Here is a 7,478-nt window from a genome sequence, read left to right as displayed (position 1 = left end):
GAGCCGCATGTTTAGAAAGCCATGTAAAATTAATGCAAGTTCAACTTTGAAAAAACATATCTTGAGACTTTATTGCGGGTTTTTTCCCCATCCCACTGCAAAAATGTACTCCATGTGACTGGCTTTCGGACCTTTGTATTAAACTATGCATACATACATGATGCTGTTTTGTTTATAGTTGTTTAAGCAACTTAATTATAATTGGTTTATAAACATTATTTTAAACATTATGCACTTTTTGTTCCACAGATAGTAGGGCTGGACGATATGGCCAAAATTTATATCACGATATATTTCTTAATTTCGGGCCCTCTTGTGGCCTCAGGAGAGAAGCCAAAAGCTTTTCTTCACCCTAACTGAAATTATGAATTTTAATTTAGAATATAATTCGAATTTTGATAATACTTAAGTAAAAAATTTGAATTTAGTTTTTCAGCCATTTTGACAGCCCTAATGCTTTATTTATGTTTGAATAAATCAGTCCAAGTTTTTATGACAGCCACTATTTAAATGTGTACATTTAAAAAAACTAACTGAAGTAATTGTAACTTAATTATTATAAAAATTTAATTAAGTGCAATTTAAACAGTTGTACAGCACAAATCAGTCAATTTTAACCTTCAATATTATAATGTAGTACCAACTGACTCTCATGTATATTTTACAGCATTAGTTGAGAGATTTTTTTTTCCTTGAGAAAATTTGGCATGTACTGTACCTGATATGTAACCAAAATAATCGATATTGAATCGAATCGAATCGAATTGGTAATCGAATCGAAAGCTTGTGAATGAGAATCGAATCGTGAAATTTGTGTCAAAACCCAGCCCTAGTAATCTGTAATCAGTAATAGACTACAATTTGTAAGTAATCTACCCAGTACTGTCCAATAGGATAGTAGTGCTAGGTGACATACTGTACAGTGGGCTGAAAAGGAAAAAAAAAAGTTATTGATGAAAGATTAAGACGACAGTTTTTCTTCTTTGGAATAGCATGCACTAATGCATCACCACAACAAGACCTGAAACATGCATTAGCAAAGTAAATGGGGTAAATTTTGACTTCATGTTGACTTAACATCAGTCCATGTGTTTCTAAACTCTGTGCACCTTTAAAGGAAGCAATATCCATAGAAACAGCACAAGGTCGGATATAGATCCTCCAACATTTCTCCACCTATAGAACGCTCAGCATCTGTTCAGCACATGTAGCCGCTCTAAATATCTCCCTGGAATCCCTTTTAATGGCACCGTAAACCCGGCTAATGGATGTCGTGCTGGGGTGAAAAAATGCTAACAAGAACCATCAAAACAAACATGAAGGCTAACCTCTCAACCTCCTGTCATACCTTAAATGTCATGGGGTTTTTCTGTGAAGCCCTTCAGCGCGCCACACCATATCTCCTTAACGTCCCATAAAACACTTCATCAGCACCACGGCACCGCACTGTGTCCCAAACACGTCTGTTCTGGGATCATTTACAGTAGTAAGGTCGACAGGAACCCAAGATAAGCAAATGGGCTGGACGCCCATCAAAACACACATTTAGTATTTAAAAGCAGATTAATTGTGATTCCAGCGAACGTGTCGGGAGTGTTACAGGAATTTCGGTCTCATTGGGACTGCATTACGGTCCGATCTTTCCACTGTGTGTTTTGGAGATGCTTTCTCGCCTCATTTGTGCGATTTTTCACACCCAAGCTCTTGGTCACGCTACAGGACAGGTAATACAAGCCACACCGTCCATGATAAACGGAATATTTTCTGTTATATAATGAAAAATTAAGAGCCCCAAAATTATGAAACGGTGTACCATGTACGCTAGGCTGCGTTTCACAATAGACTGCACAATAATTCAGGGATTCAGAGCATTTTTTTAGTGAATTAATGAAAATGCATTTTGGCGCCCCACCAGCAATCATATGGATGACATTTTAATTTCTACTTTGCATATAAATAAAACTAACTAAATCTCATTTGTAGGAACACCACTGATATTAATCTTCAAACGCATAATTATATATTTTTATAGTAATGGGTATCAGTTTCAATTTATCTTTTTCTGCAGCTGTGAAAACCACCTATAATAATCATGCCTTGAGCAACAAAGCTGATGAAGATTAAAATAAAAAACAGGAAATCTATATGCTCAAGTACCTATTCAAACACGACTTAAGAAAGCACAAAATATATTATTATTAATATTATTATTATTGACTAAAACATTTAATAATGAGAAAAAATATTATATAAAAGTATACTTATTATATAAAAAATTATGTACAACGAATAATATTAATACTGTTGCTGATGTTATGTAAAATTATTATTCTAAAAAACTATATTTATTAAATAAAGATTATTATATAAAAGTACTATTCTTATATAATGACTAAAACATTTAATAATAACTGAGAAAAAAAATATTACATAAACGTATACTTTTATATAAAAAAATATGTAAAATTTATAATATTAATACTCTTGATGTTATGTAAAATTATTATTCTAAAAAAACTACATTTAATAAATAAATAAATAAATAAATATTATTATATAAAAGTATTATTCTTATATAACAATAGTGTAAAATTAATGTATTTAACGATAATAAAAATTTTAAAAAATTTGTAAAATCAATAATAATCGTCATCATCATCAATATTATTATTCAATAGAATAAAGCTGAATATATATTTCTGCAAATATAATAATAATAATAATAATCTTTTTTTTTTAATTTACAGTACATATTAGAACAAAAATGCTATGGGTTTGCAAAGACTAAAGACCTTAAGAAATCAAAAGTTTTATGGTTTTTACTCCATGTCCATCAGCCTTGAAGTCATTAATATGCTAATATGATACTAATGGACTTTTCTGATTTTGAAAAAAAAAAAAAAAAAAAAAGTTGATGACGCCCCCTACAATACGTCCATCAACTGGCCCCTAGAATACTAACATTCTTTGAGTATAAAGTACAACAGCAAACACTGTTTAATTGAAACTGCATGCATTTTAACAATTAACTCTTAAGTGGTGAGCAAAGTTGAACCCAGGACACCAAAAACCGGCTTAACCACCACACGCTGCGATAAACCAGCAAACGACTTTAATCCCAAGTCAAGTCAACAGCTGACAGTCTTGAGTGGCAGTGTGATGAACTTAAGCACAAATTCCAAATATTAGCCTGTTTTCTGACAGGTTAAATATAGCGGGTGCTTGAGTGACAGGACGAAAGAGTGCGAAAGCAAGACAGATTGACTGGCAGAGTAAGAGGGCACCAGGGCCTTTGGAGATGTTACCTGTCAATGGGCAGCCAAAAAAAAGGCGCTCTGCCTGTCTCGCTCTCAGGAGGTGCCGATGGGCCGAAGTTTGCCTCTTATTTAGACTGTTATGACAGGTTAGATCGTTTATTTGACGCCTAGAAAGTTTTCCAGGTCTCCCGCACATACAGTATGAGACTGAATTCATTCAGCACATTTGAAGTGCCTGATTATGTTATTACGGAAATGCGAAAATGCCAAACGGCAGTCCACGTCTGGTTCAAATGTCATGATATGACACAGCCGGTTGAAATGCCTCACTGTAAGCCACTTCAGTTAATAAGATTACATGCTGGCTGAATTAATGAACGACTGAGAGCACACAAACAGGGCAAATCCGTTCTGAAGCACGCTTAAACACTCCGAAAACAAGCAGACTCGACAAGCGTGCACTCGGCGTAACCCTTCCCCGCGGCTCCAGCTCAGGTTCGCGGTGTGAAGGCACAGATCCAGGGATACTGTGTTCCACCGAGGCCGCGATCTTTCGCTCGGTCATCCATAAAACAGGAGATGAAGTGGCCGGCTTAGCCGATCAATGACAGCGCAGGTGACACACTCTCTGAAGTTGCTGAGCGCTGTGACATTTGGAGAGGAAACGGGAACGTTCTCCTCCGAGCACCTCTGAGTCAAGCCATCCATCAGCGCTGTCCTTATCCTTCAGTGTGTACTCTCAATCTGATCCGTTACACACCTGCTCATAAAAACTACATGAACTCAACGGGGAACCTGCTTTCTTAAAGCAACAGTTCACCCGAAAAAAAAACCAAACATTATTTTATAATAAATAGGATTTACATCTTGAAGTAAATAATTCCTTTAAAATATGTGACCCTGGAGCACAAAACCAGTCTTGAGTCGCTGGGGTATATTTGTAGCAAAAGCCAAAAATACATTGTATGGGTCAATGATGTATAAATCTCAATTTCGAAAAATTGACCCTTATGACTGGTTTTGTGGTCCAGGGTCACATATGTTTCTGATCTTTTGTGAATCATTCATGAGTGCACATTATTCAAAAGAGAAAAATAAAAATAAAAATAATAATAATAATGTGATTAAAATAAATAAATATTTTACAATAAATAATTTTATAATAAATACATTTGATAAAAATAAACAGAAACAAGTTAAAAAAAAATTATGTATAAAGAATAAAATTTCTAAAAATAAAATACATTTATATAATATTAAAAATACTTGTTTATATATAGTGAGCAAAATTTACTGGTATGATAAACACATGATAAATATATAAAAATAATTTTTTTTTACATTTTAATATATATATTATATTTTGTTTCTTTACAACACCATGTACTGATGAAACTACACTAACTACAGTAATCAACAGAAATTTCACTTCAAAATTAAAAAGAACAAAGTACAAATAATCATTTATAGTGTCTCTTAATCATTGCAATGGTCATTTTTAAATTCCACGAACTGAATCACACCAACACGCTACATCATGTCACCATCTGCGTGTAAATACGACATTCCCCTGTAAAGAGCTCGGCACTTGGACGCTTGCCTGGAATCCTCTGTAGTTCCCTATCTGTTCAGATGGTGTTTATGCTAAAGCACAGTCCCTAATGGACCTTAAACAGTACGGGGAGCGTTCCTGAGCGACGGTCTGCGCAGGGCTCTCATCTCACGCATTAGGCTTTAGGCAAACGTGTTATGACCCCTGCTGTGTGCGAGTCCCCAGGGGGTGATGCCACCACGGCCGCGCCGGAGACGTCCTAATCACACCGAGAGAGGGTGCAGATGTGGAGGTGTGGAAAAACAGCAGTTTTTAGGGATGCAAATGAATGCGAAATGAGAAAAATTAATGATTATGAGTTCGCAAGTACTACAAAAATTATGCACGCTCTCTCAGCATCAGCAAAGACGAGGGAGAAGCTATTTCGTGATTATCAAAAATTTTCACACTTTCTTTCAGCAGGGAACTTAATCTTGCACATAACGAAAGCAAAAAGTGGCCCAATCGCATGACATCAGCCTCCCAATGAAGCTATTGAAATTTAGCATTAAAATGAGCTTCAAATGATCAAACTGTTCCTGATATGAGTTTGAACACAACAGCAATCAAATTTACAGGAAATTGCAGGACTCTGAAGAGCTCAGATGATTTTGGTGGGGTAATTTTCTCAATGTTAGTTTAACATTTCACTTAGCACAGGCAGTGACACTCCAATCACACAGCTGGGGGGGGGTATACATTAATTATTTTACTTACTATTTTATATTTTACGGGTGGGGGGTATACACACATTAATGTATACACACGTGTGTGTATACATTAATTATTTTACTTACTATTTTATATTTTACTTTTTTTTTTTTTACTATTTTACACTCCTTGTTCTGAGTCTCCGGCGTGTCCAGTGAGACAATACCAGATCAACCTACGTTCTGAGCCTCCAGCCCGCGAGAAAATAGATAATCTACGTTCAGACTTCAGAGTCTCCTCCCAGCGAGACAACAACAGATGCAGCACGTGCTGAGTTTCCATCCTAGAGAGATAAAGCAGATTGACCAAGTTCTGAGTCTCTAGACCAGAGAGGCAGAAGACACACAGACATCTGCAACAAGGTTAAGTTCCGGAGAGCAACCCTTCACTTCAAGGTACTTTTGCTTGCGTGTTCCAGGCAAGGACCTTCTGCACCTACTCCAGGGCCACATCTGTGTGTTCCAGATTTTAGGACCCTTTGGTGCTCCAGGAGATCAGCATCCTACAGCGCTTCGTGTTCAAGGCTGTTGAAATGGATTCCTGCTCCCTTCCCCACTGCATTGTTACCAGCACAACCAGTGGAAGAAGTCACCGCCACCGGACTGCTCACTCGATCGCAGAGAACGTAACTATCACTTATCCAAACCTCTTCCAGAGACCTTGGCATTGTTGTGTATTATCAGTATATGAAATTCTAATTTACATTAGATGTTATATAGCTGATGTCAGTTGACAACAAATGATTCATTTACTTGTTTAATACATAATAAGGTTCTTCACCTTATTTCTTTCAGAGCAGCAACAGTTGATCTTTCCAGATAACGTAGCTCTGACATGGCAACACCCAACATAATCACTTGCATTTTATGCATCTTATGCACTTTATTCCTTTTTCATTCATGGTATTCATTTTAGTAGTTGTTTACTCTTACACTTGTGTCTTCCTTGTGTTGATGATACAGAAAGAGGTTCTACAAGTTAGAGACCCCACCAATCTTTCTTATGTGATGTAATCCTAACCACACTTTAAGTAACACGTGACCCAAAATATGAGTACCCATCACTACACTATTTCGCCTCCCTTGGTTGGCGAAAGCAAATTCACTACATATATAAAACCTTCAAATATTAAGAGATATATATATATATTATTATAAAAAAAATTAATCGTGCATGCACGGGGAAGAGACCGGTCTCCCGAGGAGAGGCGCGCTCGGCATTTAAACAGTGGCGGTGATTAGTCTCCATTCGGTTCAGGTGTGCCCTATCACACGCCGCCAGCCCTGGCTATTTCAGCGCCCCTCCTCTCTCAAATTATATTATATATATATAGATCAAGAATCCAAATTCACTATAAATACGTAGGACTAAAAAGATTATAATTGGCAGGACTATTATAAGACAGAAAGGTGGAGGGCAATTCAGTTTTGCAGTTTTGATGTTATCTCAGACCTTTGCTAATTGAAATGCACAGTCTATTTGAATATGCAGCAGATGTCCTGTCACTACGCATCAATAAGTGATTTAAAGGAGTAGTTTGCTTAAAAATTCAAGGTGTTTGTTCATTCACCTTCAAAGCTGTGTGGGTTTTCTTTCTTCCTTGGGACACAAAAGGATCAAATTTTGTGTTTTTCTTTTTGATACAATGGAAGTAAATGGTGAACAGAGGCTCCAAAGCTACTAAGAGCAATAAGTTCCAGTCAAATTTCAGTCTGCTCCTCTCACAGTTATCATATACTGTAGTTTCAGAAGACTTGGAATAGAGTGTATCAGACTTATGGTACCTTTATGGTGCACTTTTAAGCTTTTAAAAGAGCATCTCACTTTGTGTTCCATGGAAGCACATTAATAATTTAACTATTCAAACACACACTGAATACAAAATACACACTGTTACAAAATCTACAATCCTGAGAAAA

General features: G+C 36.3%; 1 protein-coding gene across 7 annotated transcripts in view; it reads right to left on the bottom strand.

Annotated features, from left to right (window-relative positions):
* The window catches only part of LOC107667613 (kelch-like protein 29), a 298,485-nt gene that overhangs the window by 267,225 nt on the left and 23,782 nt on the right, over positions 1–7,478 (bottom strand). The gene's annotated exons all lie outside the window — the stretch shown is intronic.

Source organism: Sinocyclocheilus anshuiensis, unplaced genomic scaffold (assembly GCF_001515605.1).
Source record: "Sinocyclocheilus anshuiensis isolate Anshui unplaced genomic scaffold, SAMN03320099.WGS_v1.1 scaffold1189, whole genome shotgun sequence".
Taxonomy (NCBI): Eukaryota; Metazoa; Chordata; class Actinopteri; order Cypriniformes; family Cyprinidae; genus Sinocyclocheilus; species Sinocyclocheilus anshuiensis.
Note: the sequence above shows the minus strand (reverse complement) of the source record. Positions and strands in the feature narration are given on the sequence as shown.